At 44.9% G+C, this 19,539-nt stretch overlaps 1 long non-coding RNA gene across 1 annotated transcript in view; it reads left to right on the top strand.

Annotated features, from left to right (window-relative positions):
- The first annotated feature begins 11,031 nt into the window (after positions 1 to 11,031).
- LOC129388262 (uncharacterized) overlaps positions 11,032 to 19,539 on the top strand; it is an 80,527-nt gene continuing 72,019 nt past the window's right edge. Inside the window, exon 1 of the long non-coding RNA XR_008615273.2 lies at positions 11,032 to 11,104. This is a non-coding gene — a long non-coding RNA (uncharacterized lncRNA). The remainder of the gene's footprint in view (positions 11,105 to 19,539) is intronic.

Below are 19,539 nucleotides of genomic sequence, written 5' to 3'. Positions count from 1 at the left end.
GTAGGCGCGCATGAGTCTTCGGCAGCTTTTCAACAAAGAGGAGATCGGGGCCCGCCTCAGACGGAGCACATCGTATGCGGCAGCATTTCGGAGACCGTAGGCAGCACGCAGACAACCCGCTGCTGTGCGAGCCGTTCCTTCTGTGTCTGCTACGAAACTGTCACACACCGGCTGACACCTCTCGGCAAGCTCGCTGATATATCCGATTGCATCGCCGACTATTCCGCACCAAGTACCGTGGAAATGACGACACCTGCCGTCCCGCTGTGGTGTCTCGAAGACCGGCAGTCTCGACTAGAGCAATTGTTTTTACAGCTCGCTCAGTCCATCACAGCGCTACATACGCCAATTATCGTGACCGCGATCACGGCTCCGGGTTCAGTTCTGCCCTCGCCTTGGGTACAGCTGGTACAAGTTTGGCGCCAACATACGTCACTGCCGTTCCCCATGCACCTGGGCTGGAGAACGGACGCAGATATACTGGTGGCGGCCCGTTAGTCCTGCCCTACAACAAGCCGCCTGTTCTATGTTAGTAACAGGATTACAGGGTCCCAATTTTTCTTGGACACAGGCGCATAGGTCAGCATCATTTCTTCCGCACGGCTAGACTGTCAACGTGTCCAAAAGAGTGGACCGATGGAAGTCATCAACAGATCTTCCATAAAAACATAAGACTGCTGCTTTCTCTACATAGACTTGGTTCTGCGACGAACCTCCTAATGGATTTTCATAGTTCCTGACATGCTTCTTGTTATACTGGGCGTGGATTTCCTCACTCACTTCGGCCTTAACGTTGACCTCTGTCGCTTTGAATTGTAGACACAAGGACGAATGTGCCTATAGAAGGAACACAGCACCACTCAGTACTACCAGAAGAAGGGTGCCCCAATACCATCCCTTGCGTTCGCGTTCCCTCTTTTCCGGACTTGTCTGCCATACAAAACGGTACAACTATGAACTGCCGGTGCATCACAACATAACGCACTATACTGTCACCACAGGGCCTCCGGTGTTCTGCTAATCCCGACACCTTACTGGGGACCGTCTCGCATCTGCACGGCGAGAATTGGAAGCCATGCTGAAACTGGGCAACATACGTCGTCTGTAGAGTATTTGGTCTTCACGTCTTCACTTGGTGCCTAAACATGGCCCAGGAAATTGGTACACATGTCATGGCTATGGTACACCCAACACGTGCACTTTACTGGACCAAAATACGCTCTTCTGCACTTACAATTTCGCGGCCACCACAGTTGAAAGAATAATATTTAGTTAGGAACATTGCTTTAAAAAGCGCCTACCACCAGATTTCTATCGAGCCTCGTACATGTCAATCACATCTACATGCCATTCGGGTTGAGAAATGCTGTTGAGACGTTCCAGAGATTAATAATGAAGTCACCCATGAAATGAACTTTGTCTCAACTAATCCTAATTACCTGTTCATGGCGGCTTCCTTCTACAAGCACCACGCCGATAATTTATGCCTGCTCTCACTCTATTCCAGGAGCGCGGCCGGCTTACCAATCCCGCAAGATGTATATTTAGTGTAGGCGACATTAACTTGCTTAGACGCCGTGTGATTGGCGCAGGTACCAAGCCGAAAAGAGAGTTCAAGCCATGTTCGAGTTTCCTCGCTCAACCACTCTTCGGACGCTCCCTGATTCTCTTAGCCTCTTCAATATGCATTGCTGTTTCTACCAAATATCGACCTAACTCTTTTGCCAGTGATTGAGCTTTCCAAAACTAATAAAGCCTCTTCTACTCATCTAGACTGAACATCCAACGCAGAGGAGCCCTTCCAAACTGAAGGAAAATACGCCCTGGCTGACGCCACCCTTCCAGTGTATGCGATTCGTGATGTACCGATCCGTCCTATCACTGACGCATCCGGTGCGGCTGTTGGTGGCGTTTTGCAGAAGATTCAGGATATATCCTTATGCCCTCTCGCTTTCTTGCCGCAGAAGCTTAAGCCTCGAGAAATACGCTACAGCGCGATCGGTCATGAAGTGCTCGTGGTGCACTTGGGCGGAAGGTACTTTCGCCACCTCCTTGAACCGTATGAGAGATATGGCAACACCATTTCATCTGTGCGTTCACAGTGAACATTCGATACATCGAACGCCCAGTCAAAGCCACAACAGACGTCCTGTCCAGCATCTACGCACCCTCCACGGCCATGGTTGACTTTCAAGTAATTACCGCTGCCCAACTTTCGGACGCTGAGTTTCGATACCCTGCGTTTTGGCGCTACCTCCTAATGCGTCATGTTGGTTTCCTTGAGGACAAACTTGAGGACTTTCCTTGAAGACTAACAAAACAACCGCGGACTAACTTGCGTACCTGTGCATGTGCCGCCAGGCATGCGCCTGCTTCAATGAACATCTTTGATGCCAACTTAGGTCTTTCCGATAGTAGGAATTGGTATGTGCCACCCCTCAAACAACCTTTTTGAAGGTGCACTTTGGTCGCTGGATATGTGCCACAGTTATGTGCTTTTATTCAATTAACCTCTTTGAAATCAACTTGAGCCGCTGCGTATGTGCCACAGGCTATTTCCCGATTTTCAATGATCCATTTTGATACAAATTTGGGTCACTTGGTATGATGCAATGGGTATGTGTCCTCGCAAATGAACCTCTTTGAAGCAGACGTGAGTAACTGGCTATGTGGTACTAAGCATATGTTGTTTGAATGAACGTTTTGACAACTTGCGCGACTGGGTGTGTGAAACTGACTACTTTCCTCACTTCAATCAACCTCTTTGACGCTAACTTAGAACACTGAGTGGATGCAACAAGCGATGAGCCACTCTTCAATGATAAAAAAAATATTTGAAGTGGGCTGTGCGGAATCAAACGTGTGGCATATATATTCAGACAGCCTTGCGTTAGCTTATTTTAGGAAGTGCACCACGCACTGTCATCTCAGCGGCCCCGCTCAGTGACGCAGCGTGTCCTCAGCGAAGAGTGAAAGAGGAGCCCGGCAGCAGTACACACCTCATATATAGCGCCTTTCTGTGGTGGCAGTATTGTGTATCAGTAGATTGCCCAAACACTGCACGCATTAGAGTCGACAATCATCCCGAGATGGCACCTATCGAATTTTTTTGCCTTTTGTACAAAAACTGTCCTTCATAAGAACGAAATTTGAAAGCGAAAGTATATCATTCTCTTCGAGCCTCTGGAAGAGGTGGAATTGAAATCTTCTTAAATTACGCGTGTTATTACTCTACTGGAGCTAGTCAGGGTAAGGTAATGCCCTTCAATCTGTGCTGTAGCCAGGGCAGTACTATATTAGACTAAATTTCTGATGTCGTTTTGCATTACATGGTCCTCGTATCTTATTTCAACAACGAATGCCCATTCCGCTGGCTGATTCAGAAGAGCTGAATTCACAATCTGCAATAAAATTTGTTTCCTCTCGATTTTCATACTATTGGGGATGTGAGTTCTGCCTGGACAAGAGGGGCTGGCGAATTAAGTTGAATGTATATTAGTTGGAAAGCGAGCATGCTTCCCAACTTGATAGAAACATAAAGAGTTAATGACAAATAGCATTCGTCCTCCTGTGCACCTGGCCTGGGATCCGTGCTAGTAGGTACGTTTAATACTGCTCCCTGTGTTCACGAAGATATTGGTCGGGTAGATTTATTCCATACCCCGAACAGATGGTCAGCTTAAAAAAACAAGATCACAGGCCGCTGTGAGTGATCGCGTTGGCCGTTTCCGAGCCGGTTGCCAGGCGAAGGTAATTTTCTTGCGTTCTGCTGTAACAATTGCTTGTATGAGCCGATGGGAGAAGTAGCCAAATGACGCGAGGAATACTTGTGGGCAGAACAGCGTCTTCGGCGTGCAGAGTGCGCGTAACATGACAGCAACTGATTAGACGTTGTCAGCCAAAGCAGGAAGATAATCGAGGGACAACACGTCCGCAGAAGCCAGAACAAAGGCAGACGATCTGGGCATGCGTTTCAAGAAAATCGTAAGGAGCCAGGTGCGGCACGGGCTGAGTCCGCTCTCACAGAAAAACCGACGCATGGAGTTCAGTAGCTATGTTGACCCCCATTGGCGGAGTAATAATAATAATAATAATAATAATAATAATCAACCTGTTCTAGGTCTACTGCAGGACGAAGGCTTTTCCTGCCGATCTCCAATTACCTCTGTGGTGCACCAACCGATTCCAAGTTGCCCTGCGAATTTCTTAATTTCATCAGCCCACCTAGTCTCCGCCGTCCTCGACTGTATTTACCTTCTCTTGACACCCATTCTGTCATCCTAATGGCACACCTGTTATCCAACCTACGCAATTAATCACCTGCCCAGCTTCATTTGTTTCTTTTAATGTCAATTAGAATATTGGCTATGCCCGTTTGCTCTTTGATCTACACCACTCACTTCCTTTCTCTTAACGTTACGCCAGTCATTCTTCGTTCCATCACGCTTTGTACGGTTATCAACTTGTTCTGCAGCTTCGTAAGTCAAGAAGTGCAGAATTTTCTTTTAAATGATAATGGTAAGCTTCCAGTCAGGACCTGACAGTGGTTGCCGAATTCGCTCCAACCCATTTCTGTTCTTCTGTAAATTTGCTTCTCATTATGTGGGTCCCCTGTGAATAATTGACCTAGGTAAACATAATGCTTCACAGACTCTAGAGGCTGACTGGCGATCCTGAACTCTGGTTCCCTTCTCCGGCTATTGATCATTATCTTTGTCTTCTGCATATTATTCTTAAACCACACTCTTATACTTTCTTTGTTAAGGTCTTCAATCATTTACTGTAACCCGTCTCCCAGTGTTGCTGAGCAGAACAATCTCATCTGCGAACCGAAGGTTGCTGATATATTCGCCGTTGCTTACTCCTACGAAGTCCAACTTTAATAGCTTGGATACTTCGAAGCACGCAGTGAATAGCACTGGAGAGATTGTGTCTTTCTGTGTTACCCCTTTCTTTATGGGTATCTTCCTAATTTTCTTGTGTAGAACTAGGGTGGCTGTAGAATCTTTGCGGAGATTTTCCAAGATATTTACATAATCCTCCTGTACTCTTCATTACGTAATTAGTCTATGACTGCTGGTATCTCTACAGAATCAAATGCATTTTCGTAATCTGTGAAAGCCATGTCGAGAGGCTGATTGTACTCTGCAGATTTCTCGATTACCTTATTGATCACATGGGCGGGATCCATTGTACAGTGCCCCTTCCTAAAGCCAGCCTGTTCCCTTTGCTGAAGTCAAGTGTTGCCTCTATTCTATTGTAAATTATTTTCATGAAGATTTTATACAATACTGAAAGTGAGCTAACGGGCATATAATTTTTTTTAATTCTTTAACGTCTCCTTTTTGTGGATTAGTATAATGTTGGCATTCTTTCAGTTCAATGGGACCCTTGAAATCCTGAGAAATTTCGTATAAAGGGCTGCAAACTTTTCAAGCATGTTGTCCCCTATTGTCAGTTATACTGAAGATAGGAGGTTCACAGAAAGATTATTGTCACGTATACCCCTTGAGTTTTTGCTGGCAAGTAAACAGGTTAGAATAAACATTACATAATAAAACCATCCATTATGATTATTTCAATGAGCGCAAAACATTTTCGCCTACACATTCGAAAAAGCCCGAACGAACATAATTCCTCCAGGTAAAACGCTCAGTCACGGGCCGCGACACCCTGACGATGTACCATTGGAACCAGAGACGGTTGCAGACGCGCTCGCGGCTACAAATTTATATTGGACAAAGTGCTTTTGAAAGCACGCGTCGGCGTACCGCAAGTGGTGGTCCTCAAATCGTGACCTGTTAGTCTCGGCGACCTGTAAAGCAGCCGTCGACTTGGCATGTCACTGTTCTTTAGAATCCCTTCGCTTCTCTTGTTGCTCGCTCATCATAGCTGCCCATATGTCGTGGGCCCATCACTTCATCTTTTGCCTCATGACTTCAGTAAGCGTCGCATACCTCTGTAGTCTTTGCAGATACTTTTCGCTCGTCCGGTTGATTTAAGTGCACCATATTGTAACACTTAAGGTTCAATCAGAAAACCATGACCTTGTGTTAAATTACGGGATGGCATATTAAAGAACCAAACTCACTAACAGTGGTATAATTGTATAAGGATACAGCGCACACTGAGGTATTCCCGTGAGAGCTCAACAGTGGCATAAATGAAGTTTCGGAGCACTGAAATACGCTCATAAGCTTGGACTAATTCTCGCCTTATGTGGTCCCTTATTGAGCGACCTTGCCAAAATTAGTTGTGCAAATATGAAAAAGACGCTTTCAAATGCTCCACGGAAAATTAAATTTTATGCATTCCGGTTACGCACGTCTAAGATAATAGGTACTCTTACTACAAAATGCGTGCTGCAAACTAGCTTTCATGGATGAATTCGTTGTCCATAATTTCAGTCCTGCTTTCAGAGTTGTACTTTAGAATAGAGCCTAAGAAATCCGAACGAGTATTAGTTCTTTTCCAGAGCGGAGGGTCAATTATATTCCTCAGGAATCCTACAACCCCTCTACCCTGATAGGGTGATAGCAATCGCTGGAGTGCAACACTTACTATAAGGCGGAGTTTTATTACGTGTATTTACAGTGCTAGACCACAAACAACAAAAAAAAACTTTATTTTAATGAAGAAACCATCATTTATATAAGTTGTTTGTCCTGAATGAGTATGCCTTATTTATGTTACCTGGCTCTTTACAGCGTAGAAATTTTTTAGTAATTTTTTCGTATGTTTCTTTCTCACAATATATGGTAAAAGTGCTAGTCGCGCCACCGCTGATAAGTATCTAATAAATCTCTGAAGTGAGCAAAGCTTTGGCATTTATGTAGCTAAGCCTGGAAACTATGAAATGAATAAGGATAAATGTAGTGCGATAATTATAAGGATGTCATGTTTAAGAAACTATAAAGAAAATTGCCCATATGGACCAAATTTATTTGCGAGATCAGCTGTAAATTCAAAAATATTCCATCAATTTATCTTGTTCAAGGCGTTGCCCACATCTCTATGCGAGAATTGAGCGTGCAAAGTTGCATTCCAAATACTGATTGAGAAACACGTTATCAATGTGTGCGGAAAATGAGGTGGAGCAAGATTTTGTCCTGAGAAATACTTCAACCATCCAAACCACTTGAAACATATTAGAAACAACACAAAACGCCTTAAAATGCAGCCGATTCATTTCTGGGGCCTTGTGAGGTGCAATAGAGTCTGCTTTCGTTCATGTGGCTGTTCTCAAGGAGAGAAAATGACGAAAGTATTTTGAATAATATTTATTAACAGAAATAGTACTGATTCTTGCAACTAATGCAATGTGGTTTCGGCTTGCCAATACGACGGTATAGCTAAGAAAACATGCTGTAAATTTCAAACTAATGAAGATAGGACTATGATTTCTTTCGCAACGTGTTTTGGAATCTTTGAACATATATAAGATGTAAAAAACAAAAATCTGTCTTTGAAAAAAAAAAAATTTACTTCTGAAGTGGCCTCCAATCTTAAAGGTGTGAGGGCAACTTCAACTATTCAACAGAAGTGCTGTGACTCTTGGTTGAAATATTAATTTTACCTCCAGGACAGCTTAGGCACTCCCATGAAACAATTTTTTGAAAGGTCAAAAAATATATTTGGCACCAAAATCGGTTTTAGGAAACGAACTAAGGGAAAAGTTAGGTTTGGACGTAGGATTTGTTGCGCACAAGAAATCTATCAGGTAGCATTCAACAGCTTAAACAAAATTGCAGGTAAAAAGCCAAGTCAAAACACAATACACGCAGGTAGAAGATGGCCGCGTAAACTCTGTACTAACAAAAAATGTTTATTATGAGATATGCGTAACCTCTCCCATTCCTACGGTGCATGCGTCAAAACAATCACAAAACCACCTGAAAAAGGAACATTATCTAGAAACAAATAAGCTGATATGCTCCCACCAACCAGCAATCGTAATTCTTTGTCAATAAGATTTAAGAATGTCGCTCTAGCACACGTAATCTCCTTCATTTTAGATAAAGGTACATATCATATTACTTCAAGTATCTGTTCTTTACAGCAACAATGCTTTATTTTCAGCACGGTTTCAGGTGCAACATGGCTTGCGCCGCACATTTGTTTAAGTGTCCTTGAAACTCTGCTACCATATGCATTTCTACTTCTGTCTGCGAAACCCGAACTAATTTCCCGTTTTCTTTTACGCCTTTTCTAGCAGAACGGGTGACCTGCTTTCAGATGATATTTTTGCATTGGTTTTGCGATGATTTCCGAGAATCGGCAGCTAGACTGGAGGATGCTATTCATTTGTTATTTCTTGTTACAAGAATTCAATTAATAGTTTCCACCTCGCCCTATCATGTGCTACCTTCTCTATGTACGTCTTTTTCCTTCCGCTGGTTATTCGCTTTAAATCATGTATCGACTTGCACACCTTCCGACTTCGTTCTTTTCCAAGAATGGTGGCACGAAGAAGATACATCGTAGTAACTTTCTCAGTTCCACCACAAATGACAGAGATAATTCGGCAGAACTTATCTGACCACGGCTGTCGACGGTAAAGCACTTTCCATTGAATCAATATACCTACGCAGCGTATTGTCACCAGAGAACGGAGTTACTTATGTATGAGGCGTGCACTGCATAAGGACTCCGGTTTTGCCCGCAACCTCCGAATCAAAAGGTTCGCCGGTGCATCCGAATGCTGAGAATTGCGTCAGGCGGCAACTCGGGTCCTCTGTTTGCGCGTCTTTCAGGACATGCTGCGCCATCTAGTGACGTTGCCGAGATGAGCGAGCGCTTGTTCCGAGACAAAAAGCGAAACGCGCCAGTGCCAGTGAACGCTGAGAATTCTTCCCTCGCTTGCAGCGTGGCTTAACTCCAACCAAAAGTACCTTGTTCACAAAGGGGGTGGAGGAAACCTCAAGCCTTCATTTGAACGGCTTTTCCCTCCTCCTCCTGTTACACTATACTGTGACAAAGCATAACAATCAATCAATCAATCAATCAAGTGGCACATACCCCCTGACTCTAGTCGGCGAAAGATCCATTGACGCACGACACATACATGTCATAAGAAGCCAACGAACATGTATGATTAATAAAAATGGGGCCCCACGGTTAACTTCTTTTGTTCTTGTTCGGCACAAACCTAGGGCATTCATGACGCAGCTCGATAAGCCGTTGGCGGCGCAGAAGTGGCACGTACCCAGATGCACTTGCGGCTCATACTGCTAAAGCAGTGTGTTGTTGTTATTGAGGGATCCTTGTAACGAAGGTTTAAGTGCTTTAAGTCGGCGTCAAAGAGTTTCAATGGACAGCAGTACCTACCCATTCCCTAATGTCAAACGACCCAATTCCGCCAAACATTGGAAAATAATAAAGAATGCAAGGTGCCTCTACTTATCCCTAGGTGGATGTGAAAGCATTGCGACCACGTGAGTCAAGCGGCCACGCCAGCAGAAGCGCGGCGACGTCCGGTGGCGCCAGTGGCGGAGCCATGTGACTCTAGAATCGACGTCAGCAGAGGCAGCGCGACATCACATGACCAATGGTGTTTCTCACAAGGTGCGCACAACGCAAGGTAGTGTGTTCGACTTCCACTAAAGGTCGAGTGCTCGTTTTCCACCTTAGGTTGTGTGTTGCATTGCCTAATTTAACCCTTTCTTTATAAAGTGCACCTTAAATCACTTCGCCCATATTTACATCTAAGGTCGTGGGTTGCAGTGCCTTAGTTAACTTCATCTTGATTAACTGCGTCTCAATTACCTTGGCCTCAGTTAATACCAGCGTCGTTGGTTAACTCCCACCAAAATTTTAGTTTGATGACTTTGGTCACGCCAATGCCGGCAACGAAGCCGGATTTTCCGATTCATCAGCCCTATACTGCCTTAACATTATTGATGTTTTACCCACTGCGGACTGGCACAGAACGACGAGCACATCACCAGTGCTTTAAGTCGGCGTCAAAGAGTTTCAGTGAACAGCACTACCTACCCATTCCCGTATCTGAAACGAGCCATGTTGGCGTGAGAGAGGTCAGTTGAGTTAGTGCGACATATATTCACAATCCCGCAAACTCTGTGAGCAAAATTTCTTCAGAGTTTTGAAACCGAGAATTGACAGTCTGAGGGAGGGCAGAGATGTCAAAAGAGGTTTTTTTTTCATCTCCAGAAAGCAGTTTATTCAACATTTCGGCAACTGAGGGCGCGTCATTGTTATTTTCGGAAGTTTCGTCGGAGGAAGACTTGCCGGCGAATCGGGTAGCTGGTCTGGTCCCCTGTGCTTCACTCTTGGGACCAGGGTTGAGCTCAACGTCCCCGCTTAAATAGACTATTAACACAATGCATAAATCAAGCATACAAAGACCAAGACAAAGCCGTGACGATGTGGGCCTGGAAACAGCAGCAAAACTGCTCATTGGAACGAAAAGAACGTGCGTTTTCAAGAAAAACGTAACTGCGTAAAAAATAGGCAACGATCGAACATGGGCCACACGCGGCTGCCAGACGTCCACTGAATGTTCGAGGCACCGGTGTTGCCCTTATAGCTTCTGCTGCTGACGTCACAGGCGAAACATCCAGTAAGATTAGTGGTTCCAACCAAACGACGGAGGCGCTCTACTGCCTAGGGGCGAGGAGTGCGATAAAGGACGAGCCAGAACCATAGAGAAAGAAATTCAACAAGAGGACACACTTGAAGACAACTCCTACAGGAAACACATCCCGCCTAGTGTCAACCCCATCCGTTAGTTGACGCGAGCATCGGGAAAAAAAAGAATGTTTAATGAACTGGAAGATAGTGTTTTATTCTTGTTTTATTCCTTCCCGCTAAAACTAAAAAGCTTTGCGTATAAATTAACTTCTACTTCACGACTTATTTTTCTTGCGTTACCTTGCAACAAATTAGCGACACTCCAGACGCGCCATACGCATGCGCCATTCGATAGATATGCCACGAAAGCGAGCGAGGCCGACTGCGCATGTGAAGCTCGCCTGCTCGGCGACCTGTCTCATTTGGATGTAGCCCGTTTGTCGGGCTCCCGGCGTTTTATTGCGTTTCGTCTCCATTTAGACACGGCACCGCTGCACTACTGGACTACAGCAAGGTAATGAATTTTGTTTGACAGTCTGCGACGCATTTCAAGCACAAGCTCAAGACGTTCACATTTTTGTCTTCTGAGCGACTGAAAACAGGCTTTGCAGCATCGAATTTGTCTTGAGTGTGACTAGAAGGGATTCTGCGAGCGTGTAACATGGTCTGGCTGAGAGGCTCTGTTGTAGCCGCATCTGTGTACTTGGCCTACCGTCGCGTCGACTGAGGCCAAGTTGTTTTGGAAACGTGCAGTCAGCCGTGTATTTGTGTTCTTAAAATGCAGGAAATAATGCCCGGGAAGGGAGGGATGCTTGAAAATCGGATCTTTTCATCATATTTTCTGGCATTGTTTGAGAGGAGTCGAATTGTTACGAAATCAAAAAGCGAATTTAACTGTAATGCCGGTCATTCACCACTTCCGCACGTTGCAGAAAGGGTCGTGGCAGGTCTGTGTCGCTAGTTATCTACAGATCTGCTTAGCTTCACTAGTTTTTTTCTGACCCCTTTTGCTTGCGTAATTCTCAGGCACTATTTCAGTATTTGAGAGAGGAAAATCCTGGCGATTGTACAGCTTTTATTATGGATATCGAAGACCTGTTTTGCTCCTTGCCCTATGACGGGTTGCTAAATTCCGTAAACCAATGCATTAAAGAACAAGTGCAAGAGTCGGCTTTTATTGACAGATGCCGTGTTTCCACGGGAGCTTTTCTAGAATTTTTTTCGATGTACTTAAAGGCGACGCTGAGTGCGTGGAGAGATGGCGTATTTATGCAGAAATAAGACATTTGTATTCGCTCAAAGGCTGCACCTATTCTTAGCGATATTTACCTGAGTAAGGTAGACAGATGCTTAGAGAAATGCCTTAGGGGATTGCGTTATCAAGATATTTCGTTACGTTGATGATTACATATTTTTCTGCTATAGGGGAGAATTCGATTCCGCTGCTACCTCAGTAAGTGAGCAATTTAAACTTTATGGAGGAGGAATAAAATTTACCAAGAAATTTCCTCAGCCACGGGTGATTCAGTTTCTAGACATTTCCATGGTCTTCGAACAAAATCACGTTTGTTGGCAGTACTCGCCAAGATCTTCGAAGCCGTTGTTAAACTTTCAATCCTAGCATTCCAAAGTAGTAAAAAACGGAATTGCTATGTCGTGCCTTAAGTCTTCTCTCAACAGATCCTGCATGCATTGAATGAGCGTCAGTTTCAATGCGCAGGTCGGGTGTCTATTAGAAGCAGGTTATCTTAGCGTAGCAGTTACCACTGGGGCTGAACGCCTAAAGAAGTCGGTTTCGAGGAGGACGGGCGTGATTACAGAAAGCAGTAATAGCAAAAAAGAGTAGTGGCTATTCTGTACATTCATTCAGTATCACAAAGGCTTAAAAAAGTTGCAAGTAGATCCAGTGAAGCACAATAAGAACAACAGTTTTACTGACTGTCGTATGGGTGTGGCTTATAAAATTCCCTTTAGCTGTGGCCAGTTCTACGTACGGCAAACGGGGCGGTGTATGAATCAGAGGCTGATGGAACGTAAAAGGTTGTTAACCAGTGGATCGCCTTCTAATCTTCCCCTCCATTGCCAAGATTATAAATGCATGCCAAAGGTAGATGAATGCTCGATATTATACAGACATAAGAATAAAGATACGCGTCTTATGGTAGAGGCATGGCACATATATAATGGTGGAAGTGCGTGCGTGAGTCAGCCTTCGATTACTTTACATAAGGAAGAGGTCAAGTGCCTTAACAGTTGTACCCGGCATTTGTACCCGACTGACACGTGGTGATACCACTCCAGAGCTTGTGCAGATGTGGTTTATCTTCTTTCTTTTTTCGCCTAGCTGCTCCCTTCAGTTGGTAGTCGGCGTTCGTGATGTCCACTTCTCTACGCTTGTGTCCTGTCTGCGCGCCTCAACCCCCTTTTTTGCATAAATATGTGCACGTTAAAGAACCGCAGCTGCTCAACATTATGGCGGAGTCCTACACTACGACATGCTTCGTCATATCGGGGCATTATCAAAGCTCACAATGTTTAAACTGCTAATGCACCGGCTGTTAAGAGGGAGGATGAAGGTGATTGAGCAGTTGAATGTTAGGAATTGGTTCCGTGTGCGTTTCTCAGGTCTCTCTGCTCTAGCATATGTATGTCTGGTCAACGGTACGTCGAATGTCATCTCCGTCACACATATGTTTCTGTGGCCTCGGCGTGCTGCCTGTTCTTGTTGTTTTCCTTAGCTTGTTAGCCGTGAATTGTCACAGTGCTCCTTGCTCAGTAAATAAGAGAGAGTTCATGGTTAGACACGCTGGTTGACAACAAAGTGCAGAAACTCCAGATAATTTGCAAGCGCCTGGCTAGCCATTGTGTGGAATCTGCCTGAAGAGAAATATTTCTGTATCGCCAGGCACAGCTGTCTTGGTCTGACACTTCCATCGCGAAACAGCGTCACATAAAAGCCGGAAATTTCTTAATCCTTAAATGTCGTACTGTAATTTTCCATCTAATATCTTCATGCCTATGTTTGAATGTTGAATTCCTGGATTTCTAGTAGCGAGAAAAGAAACGTTTTTAGATGTGAATTTGACCTCCTCATTAAGAGCATCCGTTAAAACAACCAGGAGAAATGTTATGTTGATTTTCGTTTGGAATCACATTGATGACGTGTTTAGTGCGTTTACATAAGGCTTTCTCTCTATATACACCAGTAGCTTAGCTGCTGTTGTCCGTGAATCAGACGCCGGAATAAATCTTTCGTATTGATTCGTCGTACATGGGCCATTTCTAAGTAGAAATAACGGCTCATAAGCACTGGCCCACAACCTTTCTTTATCTTCAGGAACCTATTCAACATGAGGCAAGTCTTTCTTCAGTTTCTTTTGTGGAACGCCATCTCAGGTAATTACAATTTATTCTTGGTCACGTATGAATTCATACTTAGATTATTTTATTATTTTTGCGTATATGTCTTCCATACACACTGGGGCTACATACAAACCAGTACTTAGCTAAGTACGCATCATAGTGACACACACACTTGTTTATATTTTGAGAGATGACGATTTACCATCTGCTAACCGTTGTTAACGTTATTTCTTAACGGAAGATTTGCCTGAATTTATTGAAATATCCTCTGCCACCGACTTTATGCACTGTTTGATGTTCCCGTACGTTGTATAACCAGACTACATATGTGACGCGAATAGTGTTGCAGGAGGAGGAGGAAAGAAGGAAGAAAAGGTAGGGTGGTCCACCAGACGCACGGCTGGTTCGCTGCCCTGCACGGAGGAAGGGGTTTAAGTGATGAAAAGAAAGAAAGCAGAGGCAAAATGAGGTGCACTCGTGTGAACACGTGTGGCTGTCAAATGCGTGAAGCCTAGAATCGCTGACTGAGGCAAGTTGATTTCGTGATTCATAGCTACGCCCGCGTTGATTTGTAAGCGTGTGACTCGAGGGGCCACGGTCCAAGAAGTTTTGTCTCAGACAATGGTCTGCTGTCTAATCGGTTTACCGCACTCCGAAGAACGTCGCGTTTGATGTCAAAGATTACGAGAGCACAAAGGGTATTTGACCGTCTTTTGACAGCTGCATGAGTCACAGATAGGTGTGTTGGACATTCCAATAAACAATAAACACGCTTTCGTAGTAGCCACTACTAATCTTCTCTCATGTGCCGCAGCTGGCTCCCCTAAACAGATGCGGCGCAGTAAAGTCGCATCACGGTGGGACAGTTGCCATGGAATCAGCAAATTCAATGAGGGATCCAGCCGGTGGATAGGACCGTTCAAGAAAATTGGGGAGTTCCACGAAGTTGCCGTTTTTGGTTTGAACACGTAAACGAAGATTCCCCCGACAAGTCTCTCCTTGATTAGGGTATAGGAAATGGCAGGGTGGCATCATAAGCAAAGTCAATGCCGACAGTGCCACAGTGCCCCGGAAGTCACCGGAAGATGGTGTGATGTACCTATCTGAGGGCTTCGTGGAGAACCTCTCTAGTCTCAAAAACCAGTTGTTCATGTGTCTTGCGTCGTCAGGCTGACTGCAAGTTTCGAAGGGCTACCTTGGAGTCACAAAAAACGACTCACTTTCGGCGCTTTGCTATTGCGATGTAATTAACAGCGGCGCATAGGGCGGCATCTTCTGTTGCCGTAAAGGTCGTTATGTGGTACACTTTCAATTTCATCGGTACTTGTAGGCCGTGATTTTAATAGCGCTTACGGAGCTGGTGGCTGAGACTATTTCATCGGTGTATATGTACGTTTTTTGTCCATATGCCTCATTTCGGTACTCACAATGTCAAGTGTCGTAGAGCAACTGTTTAGTGATGGGGAATTACTCATAATTCCTAGGATTGTAAGATATACTTGTGGTGGCATAGATACCAAAGGGGTAAGAGTCGTCTTGCTGAGGGTGTAAAGGCCGACGTAGGGCTGCCTTGATGTGTCGAAACAAGTAAGGAAAATGTGCCTAGAGGTAGTTGCGCCGGCAAAACGGCAATATAGTTACTGTGTACGTGACACAGATCTCGAATGTGTGCTTTAAGGTTACCACTTTTGATGTATGTTGGAATGAAGCAATACTTATTGTTGCATGAGTCGAGGGGCGTCGTGGTAGTCTCCGACATATCCTTAGTACCTGGCCTTGGGTTTTAGGGTGTGAATATTTGTCTTGCATGTGTCCGCCAAAAGCAGCAAGCTGTACCGTAAAAAGCCCAGAAACAGTGATCTCTACAGCTGCAGCATGGACCGTACCAACATGCGTCAGGTTTTTCCTCACTAGAATTTCATTATGTGTGCAATCGACATTAGTCTGCTTGATGTTAATGCATTAGGGTCTGTATGAAAGGTCCCTGTGGATAATCACACCTAAGACGCGATGAGACTTCTGGTACGTGATTGAGAAAAACATGGAGGGAAGCGCGATTAACACGCATTTTTCTATGGCCCCATTAATGCCTTGTTGGTGAAGGTATGAAGAAGTTAGGGTGGCTGCCCGCTGAATTCTTCCACGCGCTTGAGGACGAGTGACAGCAGAAGACCAAAGACAAATATCGTCAGCGTACATTGATAAGGGAATTTGCTTGCGTAATACTCATGCAAGGCCAATCATAGGTTAAAAATAATAGGCCTCAACACCCCACCCTGTGAAACGCCACAGTATGTATTATAAATGGCAGAGGGGCCATTTGCGGTGTTCACAAAGAAGCACCTTCTCGTCAAAGAGTCCCTGATCCACTGAAACATTTGATTCCCAATTCCAACAGCCTCTATTAACTCGTATCGTACAACATTTTCACACCAGGAAAGAGCGTCACTAATATGTGCTTGCGTCCTCATTGGGTGATATGAAAGCCGCGAGGTCAGTAACATCGTCTATTGATGACCTGCTTTGCCTGTGAGCTTTCCAAGGAGACAAAGTACACAATATGGCGTTCAAGCCACGATTCCAGGCTGGTAAGGATAATCTTTTTTATTACTTTCTATGTGTAACGTGCCGGGCAATATAGCAATATGACGTATGGTCGGAAGGCGACTTTCCTGATTTGAGCAGTGGTACAAGAGGACTTATCTTCCATTGCTGAGCAAGAATGCCATCATGTCATTAGCGGTTGTAGTAATTCAACTGATCTTGCCTCCTATCTTTTTCAAGATGGGCTAGACCAGCATAAGTGACGCCTTTGGACCCTAGTGAAGATAAACGTCGAGAAGCAGCCGAAGAGATGTCAGGTTCTTCTATAGTAAATGGAATTTTCATTTCTGGGACGCGAGGAGCAGATACACTACCCACATCTTTGGCACTGGGGGTGATACACGCGCCAACGATCTGCGCGCAACAATCATTCGCCACCTCAAGTTGCGTGCGGAAATGAAGCAAGGCTATTGTCATGGAAGGATGTGCCTGTTGCGGACACGAGGGCAGGTGACAAACTGTCCTCCAGATGCATGACAATGGTTTACAAAGGTCCAGTGTTTCACAAAAGGATTTCCCATGATGTTCCTGCAATTTCTCCAAACGGTGCCGGATCTCCTGTGTTCTCCGTGGCATTTTCAGGTCACAAACTATATTCGTGCGCCTGTGTCTGATTTCAGCTCGTCGCCTAAATGCAGTTAGCTTCTCTAGTTCTACGTTGGGTTAGGAATGGTTCCCTGTGAATCTTCGGAGGCATAAAGTTTCTCTCATTGCCTCTGGGATGGTTTCCTCCAGACTATGGCTAAAGTGTTCTCTGCATGACTTTTCCATGTGTAGTCTCAATTTAGACTAGCCGGTTCCTGTTACTTCGTTCGACGAAGAGGAATTGTTCAGCCCCCTGATCGGCAAGCAAGTAGGAATACGGTCACTTCCATGAGTTTCTATCACTGAATACCAATGAAATTGCGAACTCAAGCACTGTGATACCAAAGTCAAATCCAGAAACTGGATTGCTTGAGGCATCGCAGGTAGATAGGACTGCTATCATTGATAAGAGAAAGGTCGCGTTAAGAGGCCAATGACACAGGATTCCTGCGTCTGGAATGGACTGCCGAGCTACCCCAGATTAAGGGATGCTTGTTAAAATTCGCAGTTATATTCCTAAGACCACCGGTTCGTAACAATATGTCTTGCAGTCTATCGCATTCAACTAGTCCTGACAGATATATGTAGGCACCAATGACACTTACTTGGCTGAGTTGTACGCACATTGACGAAATGAATGGTTCCTACCCTGACAGTTTGATGTGAGCAAGTACGTTGGGTTTGCAACTAATTGTTATGGGAATCCGATTTCTTTGATTATACTGACAGAATGATGAGATGCGGTACTTCAAGCCTACGGCGTCCCACCGTAATATTGAAGCTTGTGTGACCTCAATGCGAATTTACAGTATTGGACCTGACTAGGCGCCTACTCAAGGCTTGCAAGTACACGATTTAGAGCATGCAGTACCCGCTATTGTTGCTTTGTGGCTATGGTGTTGGGTCATAGGCAAGCACGAGCTACGCTAAGCTAAGTACGAGGTAACGGGATTGAATACTGGCCAAATTGGCCGCGTTCCGATAGAGGTGATTGCGAAATCACCCGTTTACTTAGCTTTAGGTCACGTTAGAGAAGCCCTGGTCATCCATATTTGCAGAGTCCCCCATTATGGCGCGCGTCACAATGAGAGCGGGGTTTTGGGACGTAAAACCCCACAATTAAATTTTAAGAGCAAGCAGTACCTGTCATGCCCTCTGAGTAGAACTTGTTAATGAGCGAGTTGGTTGGGATATAATGAATACATTGATGCGCCAAAAAGGGAAAAATAAAGACTTGGGAGGAAGAGTACGAAACGACAGATTGAGCACTGAACTTCAACTCATCCTATACTTACAGCAGGGCAGGGAGAATGAACAAATGCGCATGCGTAGATCAGTGTTGCCTAGAGCGAGAACAGTGACGTTTTTAACAGTTGCAACTCGTTTTCAAACAGAAAAACAGATGCATCACTAATACAACTCCTGCATCTCTCTTTTATGTGACATGCCTCCAAAAGTTCTCTCGCTAACGTATCACCACTTCAGTTTCTTCAGTTTTTAGATCTGTCTTTAGCTTTTGACAAAAACCATGTATGTTGACAGTATAGCCCACGTACCCAAAGGAATTGCTACCGTACGATTCGGCAAACTCAAAGTTAATTAAAAGAGGAATGACCACACATTGCCTCGAATCTGCTCTCACGAAGTCGTGCCCTCAAGCGATGCAGGCCAGCTTTGACAAGCAATTGGCGATGCTACACAAAGCCGGTTACCTGAGCTCGGTCGTTCGGGCGGTGTCAAAAACATTGCTCCAGAAGGTGAAGAGAAAAAGGCATACGCCTAGGCCCGACCGAAAACGAGGCAAACCCGCAGTGATGCCATACGTCCACAAGCTTTCCCACAACTTGAAGAAAGGCGCTACTAGGTTTGGTGTGCCAGTTGTTTTCTCGGCGCCAAGCAAGTTGGTTGGACTGTGACCGCGCATAAGCCGCGTTGACAAAAAGTCAGGATGCCAGAAAAAGAACACTATACAGTACGTGAAATGTGCGACGGGCGTTATATACGAGACACCGCTGAAATGTGGGAAATGTTACGTTAGACAAACGGGGAGATGTGTTAGTGACCGGGCCCGGGAGCATGGATTGTCTGTAATCAACAAAGGTAATGCGCATTTACCTACACATTGCATGGTTTGCCTGGAAGGCAGATGCCAGCCACTACTGCGTGAGATAAAGATACTTGGCAGGAGTGGCGATACGCTAGGAAGAGAACTTTTGGAGGCATATCACATAAAAGAGCGAGTCACGAGTTGTATTAGTGATACATCTGTTTTTCTCTTTGAAAACGAGTTGCAACTGTTAAAAACGTCACTGTAATCGCTCCAGGCAACACTGATGTACGCATGCGCATTTGTTCATTCTCCCTACCCTGCTGTAAGAATAAGATCAGTTGAAGTTC

Source organism: Dermacentor andersoni, chromosome 10 (genome assembly GCF_023375885.2).
Source record: "Dermacentor andersoni chromosome 10, qqDerAnde1_hic_scaffold, whole genome shotgun sequence".
Taxonomy (NCBI): domain Eukaryota; kingdom Metazoa; phylum Arthropoda; class Arachnida; order Ixodida; family Ixodidae; genus Dermacentor; species Dermacentor andersoni.
The sequence above is the reverse complement of the archived record's forward strand: the minus strand, read 5'-3'. Positions and strand labels throughout refer to the sequence as shown.